Source organism: Cataglyphis hispanica, chromosome 26 (assembly GCF_021464435.1).
Source record: "Cataglyphis hispanica isolate Lineage 1 chromosome 26, ULB_Chis1_1.0, whole genome shotgun sequence".
Lineage (NCBI taxonomy): Eukaryota > Metazoa > Arthropoda > Insecta > Hymenoptera > Formicidae > Cataglyphis > Cataglyphis hispanica.
In genome coordinates this window covers 942,510-956,846 of record NC_065979.1, presented here as the reverse complement: position 1 = coordinate 956,846, position 14,337 = coordinate 942,510, and the positions used below count along the sequence as shown (strand labels likewise).

At 34.9% G+C, this 14,337-nt stretch overlaps 1 protein-coding gene across 1 annotated transcript in view; it reads right to left on the bottom strand.

Moving 5' to 3' along the window:
* LOC126858563 (tyrosine-protein phosphatase Lar-like) overlaps positions 1-193 on the bottom strand; it is a 273,630-nt gene extending 273,437 nt beyond the window's left edge. The window contains 1 exon segment of the mRNA XM_050608989.1: positions 19-193. The gene's annotated coding sequence lies outside the window, so the exon portion shown is untranslated.
* Between the last annotated feature and the right edge of the window lie 14,144 nt (positions 194-14,337).

Here is a 14,337-nt window from a genome sequence, read left to right as displayed (position 1 = left end):
AATGATTGGAACACTCACCGAGTTTACGACGATTTTTCCGACACCTCACCGCGCTGCCGTTACATCATAATACACATATACACGTACACTACCTATTTTCTAGACACTGATATTAAAAAACTCGTGTAAAACGTATAAAAAAGGCAATAGTTAGGAAGCTGCCAAGAGACTTGTCATAACGATGCCAATACTAGGCGGCCATATTGTCCTACGCCGTGTCTTGCGCTATCTGGTGGACAGTTAAGAAACTAACGACGAAAAAGGTAAACCAGTTCGCTCTCTTATACCGATACAATCTAACACACACTTTGATTGACACATTTGATCCAATTTAATTTTTTTTTACTATTTTAATGTTCCAAGTTTATTATTTGATTCTCTAACAAGAAATTCAGAATATAGAACAAGAATTAATTCAATCAACATTAATATATGTTGGTAAAATAGATCACCTTCGTCTCGTGGAGAGAATTTCTCGGAACAAAAACGGAAAATAAAAATTTTATCGAGCCATTATTCTCATGTAATTAACAAATCTTTAATTGACTTAGATTGTTAATGCAAATAAAAATTTAACTGACGTTATTTAAAAGTTATTCCGCATTCACAGAGATAGTCAGAGATGGCTCCACGAATATGACTCTCAAATATGATGGTTTAATCCGCTTATAGCTATTTCAACCCATCACTTGGTGCATTTTTATTTTACGCAAATGCACGCGCGCGATGCTTGTGCTAAAAGTCCCCGCCAAATAGGACAGCAATTTTTGTGTGACAAAAGTTTCTGCAAAAGTAGTCATCTTTTTTTTTAGAGAGTTTTAAACATAACGTACATTTGAAATAATGTAGACAGCAACGAGAGTACTGTAAAACAAATGGCTATTTATGTTACACTTTTGATAATAGTTTCATTATTATTCTGTTAATTGCTTCGTGAAGAATAAATTAATTAAGAATATAAGCTAGAGAAAATGTATTTTCAATTTTTTAAACTGGATAATAATTTTGATGCTTTTATGAAAGTCGGGACATTATTAACAGAGCTTTTGACAGATGATGATGGAAATGTCAATTTTTACATTTTATGCTGAGAGAGCTTACCAAGAATAAAATACGCATTTAAAGCTGATGCCGCTCGTAAAATATTTCAGAGAGAGATGAAGGGAGAGAGAAAGAGAGAGAACAGTTGAGAAAATCGCGCGCGGAAAGATGTCTAGCTGTATGACGCGCGTGCAACAAATTGTCGCGTGCAACAAATTGTGAGCATCCACGAGGGTGTGTTCCACGCTAGGAACTTTGCGTTCGTTACAAGACGGAGGAGGCTGGAAGGAGCGAGGATACCATCGCGTTAAGAGTCGTTACGCGAGTTAGGATATCCGCCGCCATACGAACGCGAGTAACTCCTTTAACGAACTCCCAAACGAAGTTCGGCTTCTTACTTCTCCGATTTCAGAGTTACGAGCTCATCTAATTAATATCAAGGATTCCTCGCTCGGAAGATACTTGAAACACGTGCCTTCGCTTTCAACGATGAAATGTCATCCTTTTTTCCTCTCTCTCCCTCTCTTTCTTTCCCTCCCTCTCTCTCTCTCTCTCTCTCTCTCTCTCTCTTTCCCGCGTCGTTCGTTTCTTCACAATTAGAGGGTGGTCCAAAGTTCTTGCCCGTTAGAGAAACTGGTTGAAAGGAATTACTAATTGCTTACTTTCCAACTTGAATTTAAAACTGTTTCAAGGTGGCTCGTTTTCGGTTATCCGGATACGCTCACCGCCAACGGAGCGCGAGTGCAGCGAGCGAGCGAGCAATTAAAATTTAGACGCGATATCACGTAATTGACGTGACTTTCCACCACAAAAGGCAGATATAGGCGAAATATAATTTTATTGCACGGGCGTGTCTAATAACTTATGCTCGCGCTGAACTCAGCCCCCGAAAACTTTACGCCGGAGATATATTTTCGTTCATCGTCGTAGACGTTATAATAGGAGGAGATTGAGGTTGCAAAGGTGGAGTTTCAAACTCGCATAAATGTGTGCAGCGCGCGCGGCGCGGGTCTCCTTCCACGTCTCTGATTACTTCGCAAACTTTGTGCTAGTCGGAACGATGCAACGGAAGCTTTTAGACACTTGTTTCTGGTGCGTTACGCAATCTCTGTAAGCCAGCTTTTTTTCAGGAGATACGCAATGGCGACTGCCAGCAAAATGGATGCAAGATATAACGCATCAACGAGAAATGTTCTCGTTTATTGTTAAGAAAGAGAGAGAGAGAGAGAGAGAGAGAGAGAGAGATGCGAGAAAGAATAATCAAATTTAATAAAATTTTAACTTGTTATAATTCACTTATGACAAATAAAATTTACTAAGAGAAGGCGCACATATTGTCGAACTCGTCGATCTGTTTTTCCCTACATTATATAGTTCATGCGAAGACCACAATTGCAGTCAGCGACCGCATCGCTCGCGTGCATTCAGAATGCAGGTCGGTGCAATTGCGCGGCTCATGTTGCGTGTCCCGTCCAATGTATCGCCCGAACAATATAGCACGTCAGCTTTTGTCCGCGCTGTCTGTTTCATTCGCCGTTAATAAAATACCTTTCGAAGGTATTGCATCCTAGGGAAGAACATCTCCTTTGCTATTCGTTGCTTGCAAAACGTTGCTTCGCAAAGAACACGAGGACACTTGTACGTTCAAGAAGCAGCAAATATCCGACATTTGCATCGCACCGAATGAAAGCAGAAATGTTTATGCGACGGCTTAGGATATGTTATGTCAGAGTTGATTATAGCATTCGAGGAAAGCACCATGAAATGAATAAAAGTTAAGAGATTGGACGAAAATCAATTTAGCATGTCACTTGGCATAAATGTTAAAGAACTGAGTAATGAAATATCGAAGCGTTATATATTTTCGTATCATTCTCTTTCATGGTATTGTTTAAATTATATATATATATATATATATATATATATATATATATATATATATATTGTAAGTATTGGACGGCACAATACATGCGTTAGACAACAAGCGATCACAGATGATTTTTCATCAGAAAGAAAAAAGGGCAGCATTGATGTTTTTATAGGAAATGAGAATGAAACACGTGGAACACAAGTATCACGTGCAATTTCCCACGCATTTTTTCTTCTTTTCTGATATATTAAAAAAAAAACATTATAATATAGTTAATGAAATATTTATCTACTACACAAGTCTATTATGTAAAATAATAATACAGATATGTATATTAATATTTTGCTCTAATAAGAATTATAATTAATGCAAAATAATTAATAATCACACAAATAAATAATACATATGTTACATAATAATTATTATAAAATATTCAAATATATACACATTTTTCGGACAAATATTAACATTAATTTCGAAACTTAACAAACGCGTCAATTCCAACTATTTATAATCGACTATCGACTTTAATGATTTGGTCGATTATTCGGCTTCAAACTTGCCTTACTCTGTAATAATATTGCGAATTTCACCGAACAAAACTGATTTCCCACGGGATAAATCCTGAGTAAAACTGCCATGTCTTACTCTGGAAATTCGGTGTAAATTTATCGTAAAGAATTATATTGCAATTTCACACGATAAATCTTCAATTTTTTGCTGTAACTTGCCTTATAGATGGATCTTAAAATATTTACTAAATCGGTTTTCTCTTTCTCTACAAATCGTTCTTTCTCTTCTCTGTATTATAATCTCAATTTACGTAAAAATCTTGTTTTATTGGCATTATTATTAAATTATTATTAATAAAAAAATAAAGAATAATAGGAGAGAAACAAAATAATAGAAGAGCAATAAAATTATAATAAAATTATTTTGCGCGTATATAATGTGCATATAAAATTGTAGTAATTTATCATGTGATGCAGAGATACATACACTTTAATGCTTGAAAATATAAAGTTCGAATATTCAGAGACAAATAAATCGCGATATGCCATCAATGTTACGAATCCCACAGAACATACAATACGATGTGCGTTACGTGCCCAAAATTTTGGACTAGAGTTCTCGGCATTGATCGTAAATCGTCGCAGTGGCGTGTTTCAATTCCCATTACCAAAAGGGGACAGAATGTGCATGTGTGATCCCTTACGAATGTTACATTGCACCCCAAGCGAGATCGGTTTCATTGAAGGGTTGGTTGGAATTGGAGGAGACTGGATCTTTTCCTAGGAATTAAGGAACGATGCCAGATTACGAAATATGTCTAGAAGAAGAGTAGATTTGTGTAGCGCAAAGTGAAACGAAACGCATTTATTATCTATAACGATAATGTTAAATCATCAAACTTGTGTTATATAATTTTCGTAAAACAATCATCGAAACGTCAAAACAAATTAAATATATTTTCTAAAAATTTATTTAAAAATATAAAGCTTTAAATTTGCAAAAAAGAAGTCGCCTTTATATGTATTTTTATTTTTCATTATTTATCGTTTAAAAATATTTAAATTCGAGAGAATATTATAATATATCTTTCACGATCTAAGCTATACCCGATTGAGTCAAGATTTGCGGGTACTATACTCGCGAGACGTTTAGGATTCGACGCGGGCTTGGATACGTGAGGAATTACGAAGCTCGCAACTGTTTGAGAATTCATGGCACTGTCTCGTACCGGTAAAGTATCCAGATCACTCGATCGCCAACGGCGAATTCCTAAGAATTCCTTATATCGCTGAAATAACTGGTGTACGTGCCCGAGAGGCGGAAGCGACTTCAATTTCTGTCCCCTGAAGAGTGAAATCTGGGCGCAGAACCACGAGAGAAAAAAAATTTCCACGCCGCAGAAAGCAGCGGTTTGACCAATGTCGCTATGCCAGACAGATAGTCGATATTTCCCGCAGAACATATTTAAGCGTGACATTTAATGGCAACTTTGAATACGTTACACGAATGACCTTTCTCCGAGGCCGCAGACGCCTATACGCGCATTTGATTTTCTACACCGGATGCACGGCTGGGCGTATTATCGAGTCAGCTTCCGCGCTATTTACGAAAGGTCAGCCGTGAGATCGAGTCCTTGGTCCTCGGGGGTTGAATACGTGAGGGCTCGGCTCGGAGTATTGTCGAATTCTCGGGTGCACTGTCCTCACCGTCGCGTTTAGTTGGGATATCCAGGAATATTAGTCGGCGCGCAAGCCCACAAATAACGACGATATTTAATGCGCGGTTGATAAAACGGGCAGGAAAATACAGCCGGCTAACCACCTTTAATCGAGGTTGTACCGCACAGTCCAAGCAGGATATATCGGGTGGCGTTCTCCTTGTTTTCACGCATCGGGGATACTCTCCACGTGCGATCACGCTCGAGGGCACTCTTTCTCTTTTCTCGCACTGTTTACGTAAGCTCGTTTCGCCAGTTTCATCCGGTTTTCCGAGCATAGCGAAGGAATGAAGTCTCGTGCAATAGCAAAAATCTTCTACGTATACATACATACACGTAGTAAGCTGCTCGCTATCTCATCGCGTTTACTCTACCGAACAGTGATATCTTTTCATGGGCGGATGGCATGTTTCGCGTCTACTGGCTGTATTCTGCAAATTTTTTTCCGTGCGTTGCTAATCAGAAAAAATGCGTGACCGAAGGCGTGGCTGACGTGATACGTTCCTCCATTTGTGTAAAAGCCACTAAACATCTCGCCCGGTATAGTGATCATTTTGTAAGATATACGATAATGTGGCATAATAATAATCATTTTATGGGTTAAACGTCAAAAATCATAATTTCTCATAGCGGACAATTTCTCTGTATAACAGCTGATGTTAGAGTCATTAAAACGAACGATTGGTAATCAGTGATATGCTTTCATTGTCTGAGAATAGAAAGCGGCAGATCGATAATCGACGTGACATTACACGACACGTATAGTGCGAATAAATCGATGTTAAATGAGTCTGCTACACATTTGTTATGGTATCGACTTTCTTCCTTTCTTCTTGCTCTTTCTCCTACGAAGATGCATTTACTTTTGAGCGTACTGACCGATATTCCTTGTAAAGACTATGTTTATATATATAGAATACTTTCTTTTTCAAAATTAAAAAAGTATGCCAGACGTTCCAGATTTACTTCAATATTACTTTCAATATTTCTTTAAAGAATCTGCCAAACAATTTGCAAATTAAGGATGATGTATCGTTTGGTATCGTAAAAAATATAAAAAGAAATAAAATCATTTTGCTCTACGATTCAGTAATTATTTTTAAAGTTTCGGTGATAAAAAAAAGTTAAAAAATGTGAAAAGACCATTGTCTCAGAACCATATATGTGAAAAAAAAAGATTTATTGTGTATATGTAAATCTAAGTTTTAGAGATCTTATGAAAATGAAATATGTTTATTTTTTCGCATATAACCAAATTATTTTTAACGCGCATTAATCTATTATGACGGTTATCATATTAATAACAATGCAGTTATTCGCGCGTTCGTGAATAAAATTGTTTCGAAAATGCACGAAATATCTGTCCAAATAATTTGTCGTAAGCTCATGAGAGGAATAAAGGAAACAGAAATACAGAGATTTCGCCATTCGCAGCATAGTATATTCTGTACAGCATTCATTTATTGTTTACTGAACCAATATTTTAGCAGATTATTAGCTAATACGATAATACGTTTCACAAATCGAAATTTCGCTGTTTCATACATTTGTACATACTAATATAAAAAAAAAGAAAATCGCTTAGAGAAAAAAACAATAAAATATGAGAAAAGTATATATATATACATATACATATATATATATATATATATATATATATATATATATATAATTTAAGTCAAATGTTAAAATATTAAAAATGTTAAAAACCACATACCACGTTTTACACACGTTTCCGTATCTTTAAACTTACAGATGATTTAAATATTCCGTTTCTCAGATTCGCTCTATATATATGCAAGCGTATTCTCTTTGCGAAATGGATTATTGGCTAGCTGCTCTTCAAAATTGCTCGTTTCAATTTCGCCTTTATGCAAAACGAGAAATGATTATCAGCACGAAATCCCGATGCGCGGGAATCAACATAAAAGAATATCAGATATGCCGTTGCAGATTACGTTTAGTCGTGATTTCTGCGTTTCATAACGGTGGATAATTACATCACCGACTGTCAATAATTGGGCGGTGACCCGTGAGCGAGATGTAAAGTAATGACTCTCCTGTATTGCCTGTATTGCCGCGCGATATCCATATGTCAAATTGTGATGTCCCCTTCTGTACGCGCGTACACGTACAGCATAAATCGTATGTTTATTGTAGATCTATTTGTCTGCGAGTTAGGTGCAATGAACTGCTGATAACTGAGAGTTATTAACGCGCGCGACGAATATACGCTTCGGATAAATTTAATCGGTGTGGCTTATCGGTTAGCAAATATCGCCGAGTGTCACGTAATGCTAACGGATCACATGTTAAAAAGATGAAAATAAAAAAAAATCGAATAGAAAATATCGAGAGTAAATATATATGTTTAAAGCTTCAAATAATTTATTATCTTTAGAGAAGATTAGCTTGAACAGCTGATATACTTTGCAGATGCAATAATAAAAATAATTGATTTTTTAATGATTATTAAACAAATATTATTTTTTTCTAACAAACCTAATTAAACTACTAGTACTCTTTCGTATTTTGCTGTTACTACGAATAGTTGTGTATGTCTATGCGTGATCGCGGATTAATCTTGGAAAAATTTCATTATCACTTTCGCACTTGGTGGTCCAGAATTGTAAAATACATTGCACGCCGATTACCGCTCTACGCACCTCATAATCGCGTTAATGATTCGCGGTATATTCGCGCTAACGATCGTCGCCTATAGTATCGATGCAAGAGACGAGGAAAGGCTTGCGGAGAAGATAAGAGTAAAAGGAACAAAGCAATGGGTCGCACGTAGTCGCAATTAATGCCGAGTGTGTTCGCCCACGGGAAATACAGGACACGTGCGTGCGCTGGACTTTTCGAAAATTATCGCGATGGAACGGCGCGAAGCGGCTGGTTCGATTCGCGCCGTTTACAACCGCCGGTTAAAATTAGCCTTGCAACAAGTTATATTGGTACATGCCATTTATCCGCGAAACCGCTACCCACGAAATTTCGAATTCCGGTTGGAAACGGCGAATCACGCGCCTGAAATTGTAATGTTCGTGATAGTCTGCGTATAACGCTATACATACCATAATAATTCCATCTCTCGAATAGATTTCCCGACTCGGCTAATTATTATTTCCCCGTGGACCGAAATATTGTATCGATGAACTCGACCTTTTGCAAATTTCAATTTCCATATTTGCATTCGGTGGAAGCGAAATAAAAATATATCGATAAAAATAGTGTATCTATATGTATATGTGTGTATGTTACGTAAGTATGCGAATCAATGAAAAATATCAAAAATAGATACTCCACTAGTCATGATTAATGTCATAAATATACGTCACATTATTAATTCGTCGCGATATAACTAGTGTACAGAAAATATAACTCTATACATAACTCTATATTGTATATTATTTTTCGGGAATTATCTTGAAAAACAAACGTTTTCTCTTCGCTCCTCTCTCTCTCTCTCTCTCTCTCTCTCACGTTTTACAAGAGCGGATCGAACTCTCTGCACGGTCGATTACGTGCGGCGTATCAGCGTTACACGCCGCGTACTTCGATAATAAATAATAACGATCTGGGAAATTGTAGCGACCGGCTATACGATGGGAAAAAATACGAGATACCAGAGCTCTCGTTGGAAAGCACGCCAGGTTTCCCTCCCGTCCTATTTTTTTTTTCTTTTTTGCAGTGTTTTCCCCACACCGGCTGCGCTATTTATTCGCGTTGCACGCGGCGCTACCGATTTGCATCAATTTGGAAAGTGATCGAATAATTATTTTAGCAACAGCAACACCGGTGTTACCGACGACACTGGCGGCGTGCGCAATAGCAATAGCGACGACGGGCTGGTTTAATCAGCCTTCCATTGTAATGTTGACAACTATAACGGAAATGCTGAATAGAAGATTAGACTCGAACTAATGGGTTCTATAGAGAGGATTTAGCTCAAAATAGGAAATGGGTGATTCTATTCGAGCGAGCGATCTAAGGCTAAATAGATTTCAATTTCACATTTAACTATGATTCGTTGAACAGCATCTATTTCGCGTAGCGTATTCGTGTTCGGCGATGTTTGTATCAAAAAATGCAAAAATATTCGTATCTATAAATATTCTCATAAATACCTTGTGTGCCACAAATTTTCACAGCAGCTATATTTAACGATTGAAATTATCGTCGATAATTATTGATGCGAGAAATCGTTCAAAAGCGATCCATAACTTTTAAGAAAATAATTGTTAGTTACAGATTAGATAAAATATTTTAGTATTTTTAATTCCGCTAAGTTTAATTCGCTTTTTATTTCTTATTTTCATTTATATGTTAATTGCACCACTTAAATATAACCAACAATTTAAAATTCAATGTTTACAATAGTTCTTTACGAGCTGTTCTTTAATTGTAGAAAATGTCTTACGATTGTCTTTATTATTCGCGAAAGATTAGCAGAGTGTCACACGATTAAGACAGTATGACATAACTTACGAATAAAATATAGCAACAGCAAATTTTCCGATAGACAAATATTTGTCGATGGTGTAAGTAATAATACCCGGCAGTAAAAAGTAAACGTTTGCCCCGGGAGAAAAGAGGGCGTCGTTGATACGGTAAACAACGACGTACAATATATTATTACTTGCCATGGCAGTATTCGAGGTACAACGATAACACTTGATATTCATAAAACCAACCAGCGAGCTAGGGCACACTTGCCGCCGTGGTCCTAACACGGAAGCGCTGAGGCAAGCTTTCACTTCTGTATAACTCAATAATGCTTATGTAAGGTGTGTGAGGCTTTCCATTTTATTTTATCTGATGCGATCATAGCAAAGCGCCTAAGAAGCAAAAAATTAAAATTTGCAATGTATTGAACAAATTAATATTTATCAGACATTCGTTCTTAAAAAAAGAAGTAATTTATTTAAATAATAATTTAATTCTCATTTATTATATTATTTAAATATATATTATTTAAATAGCAATTTATTTATTTAAATATCGATAACTATCTTAATGATATAATTTGCTTCAAGTACTGACACATATATATATATGTGTCATCTCTAATCTATTGATTGGTATATTTTCTTTTGTAATATTGTATTAATAATTTATATTTATAATTCATGCGCGCATCTAAATTTTACTACAATATTTTTTTTCTATGAACTGTATCTTTATTGCTTTATTTTTCTGCATTTTGTATTGTGTTAAATGTAACGCAAATGTTAACTTGAATAAATTTCATCTGAAACAATGTTTTACTTTAATCCAATGCTTATAACTCTCATGTTCCAATACGGCGGAACGATTTTACGCGACATTATGTGGCTTTATGTTAATTTTAATAAATAATTTGGCGACACTGGCATATTTACTGGTGCGCAAAATACGATTTGAGATAATAACATGGCAACAGCATAAGGAAATAAAATATAATAAATTTCAATAGAATATTTCGGAGTGATTCCATCAGCTCCATTTGTCTCTTACGGCCTTCAGAGGTCGATACGTACTTTGATAATCAGCTTTACTGAATAAAAATGATTTTGTTAAAAATATACCATGCTATTATATCGACTAGGGTCACAAGAACCTTACTGGCCGTAAAAGTATTTTTACTGCGACATTACAAGCTAGGTTTAGCTATCTTTTCCTATCTTCGGTCGCTGCGCGCTTTTCAAATCGCTGTTTACGTAACCGTAAAAGGACAGTGGCGGATCGACAAAAGAGTGTAACGACACGGAACGAAGACCATCGCGAAAAAGTACGATTACGAAAAATGAAACGATAGAAAAGATTACATATTGAAGATAGAAAATATTTTGAACTTTACAGCGCTAAAATTGTTATCTCCAAACACGAGAAATCGACTCGTTAATTGCGGGTTTTTTAATAAAGTGATTTATTGAGCAAAAGAGTGCCAGAAAGAGATCTCTGATATGTAAAGTTAAAAATAGACGGATTATCGCGATTTCAATTTTTCCAATAACTAAAAAAAAGATGAAAACGTTTTAAAATATTAGACGGATAGCAAAGCAGTGCTCTTTTAACAGTAATGACATAGAAAAATGAATGTTTTTGTGAATGCTCGAATACATCTTTATCGTTTTAGTTTGTAAAAAAATTGCATTTTTTATAAAGAAACTGCATACGAGCGGGTCTTGCTAAACTGAGAATATTAATCTGACGACCGTTTATTTTCAAAGCATTTATTCAGTTTAAAAAATCCTGCTAAAACCGATGCATTTTACATCTGCATCAAGAATTTACATTCTAATATTATGTTCGTATTGTTTTAAAAACAATCTCCATTATAGAGCAAACTGGAATAATATAAAAATTAGACATAGAAAATCTTTCTCTTTCTCTCTGCTCTTGTTATTTATTATCTAAAAAAAAAATTTTCCTAATTTTTAAATCTTTTTTTACTATCTTTAGCTCGATATAAAATGAATAATTTAAGTTATTCATACATATTTATGCTTATTAAATTTCAATGTTATCATTTTGCGGCAATTGTCTCGCTAAAACATCTTTTAATAATATTCTTACTCCTTTATACTTGGATTAAGCAAGAACTATGTGAAAGAGCGGTATTTGAGAAAAAAATACAGAAAGAAAATTCAAGTAACTTTTTCAGAAAATACTTATAACTTTATGGCAAAATCATTGAAGTTTTATGATTGAGTCTCAACGATCCGTCTCTCTTCTGTCTGTCGAAAATCGAATTTATAGAAAGATAATAGATCTTGGAGCAGAATACTTCTTAACGGACTTTCGCAAAGGATTCTTAACCGCGCGATTGAATTCCATCGAGTATGCTCGAAGATTGACCGCCACTGACAGCAAATTAGCACAGTCTCCATTATTTAAATTCAGTAGACATAAAGAAGGGATCAGGACTAAATCGCACTCCGAGATATTGGCTGCCAAAGCTTGCCAAGCGAGATTTCCGAGTGCCTTTATAAGAGTGAAAAAAAAAAAAGAAAGGAGGGAGAGAAGCAAAGAAAGGGAGATAAACGAGGCTCACGATAGGCAGGGAAAAAGAGACCAGCGAAAAATCTACCTAATAAAATTCCAGCAATACTGACGTAAAGGCCAGCAGCACATTCGGCTCTTATATACTGTGCTCGATACAACGCTCTTCGTCAGCAAAGCGAGTTGGCGAAAGAATATTCAGAGGTGGAAAGTACGTATCATCACCTCGGCTTTCCGCGCATAGAGATAGTTTATAGATGATATCGTAAAAATTCTATCGCCGTGCACTTACGGCGAATATTGGGTATACAACAATTTATATCGAGCAAAAAAACTAATCGTGCTCGGTGTTCTTGCATTCCCTTTGTATCATATACAACGAGAAAGCTATCTATCGTTTAAATGCCAACCCTCCGCGTATAGAATATCGCGAGCGATCGATTTCTTGGCTCGTATAATAAACAATTTAAATTTATACAAAATATCGCAGTAAGTTTGTTTTACTCTTTTCCTTTCCGTGCCGTTCAATTTCGTATATCTGCGTGTATACGACGTTTATAGCAACATATAGAAATCATCAGAGAGGAACGAGTTTCGATAGCAAATACCTTGCGTATACCACGCTGCTTTATGCTTTGCAGCCGGTAAATGTACGAACATACGATCTTTTTCTCTCAATTTCTTTCTCTTTTTTTTTGTCGTAAACGGTAGTCGCATAAACCAGTTACCCGGATTTCAACGAGAAAACCGTCGCCACTTGATTTTATTTAAACGTCTTATTTACATGGCGCATCGTGTCGACTCGAATGCTATTCCTTTGCGATAAATTCTCACTCTTTTTAAACGTCATAATCATATCGAAGAACACATACCAATTCCGCCTTTCATATTCTCGTCTTATTTTTCTCTGTGTGAGATCACGGAAGGTCACTTGATTAGAGACTGTTTGTGTTTTCTTCCAGCCTCAGTTCTGTTGACACGAGAGAACGAAGCTACAAACGGATGACCACGGCATTAAAAAGACATATTAAACTCGTTCCGTCATTTGTTCAAGTAAAATTTAAACTAAATATGAGTAAAATTTAAAATAAATTTACTGATTCGCATAATTAAATAAACAGCAGTTCACGTGATTATTAATTGTTCTCTTTAGACATAAAGCGCTGATAATAATATAAATTATATTATAATTTTTTTGATAAAATTTAGATTGTACAACTTCAAGGAAAAAATTTTATATTAAATTTAATTACTATAATATTATGTACAGTAGAATTGTGGGAACCATCAAGGAATTATAAGTTTAAGTTATGGCCATTATTTTAAAAACAATAAAGCAATGCAATTTTTACATTTTTTCGTAATAAAAATTTTTATATTACAATGTAAAAACTTGCTGAGTAAAAAATTGTATTCCAAAGAAAAATAAAAAATATAAATAGAGTAAATTTTTACTGCATACCATAAAAATTAATATGTAAAAATTAACTCTTTTCCACTTTAGAATATGGCTTGAGCGTTTTCACAAAAATTACTTTATCTATGTGATAAAAAGCAGTGCTGCGAAAAGTTAAGTCGAAATCATATAAACATTTCAAATTTGGAAACTCTTTGTTAATAATTTGAAGAAAAGGCGGTAAGAGTTTCGCTCTGTTTCAGAGATGGAGCATCTCTGTTTCAAATTAATAAATTGATAAATTATCAAATTGATAAATTATATGAAAAAAATAGTTTAATACAATACTATACAATTTTCTCGCTTTTTATCTCTTCTATCTTATTGTCAATCTTATTGTTTTGGTCAAATTTGAAAATGATTTTGTGAGATGATAAAATGATTGTGTAAAATCATAAAAAAATTTTCAGAAAAAATATATATTGTTCAAATTATAAAAATTGAGATTTAACATTATAACATTTAGCAGTGATACACAGATAAAGATTATAACTTTGCATCTACACATTTTTACTACGACAAGTGATAAAACAGACGAGTGTTTTAAATTCTACTTTGTACTATAATTTATTCTATACAGTCATGATGGTCCATCAATAATATAAGAAATATAGAATATAATTTAAATTTATATTATAAATTAATATAAAATTTTCTCCCTGTTGAAACGGTATAAAAAATATGTTCGGAAAGAATGTACGCGCGAGGAAACAGTTTTAGGAAGAAAAAGAATTCTCGTATGTTTGCATGAAA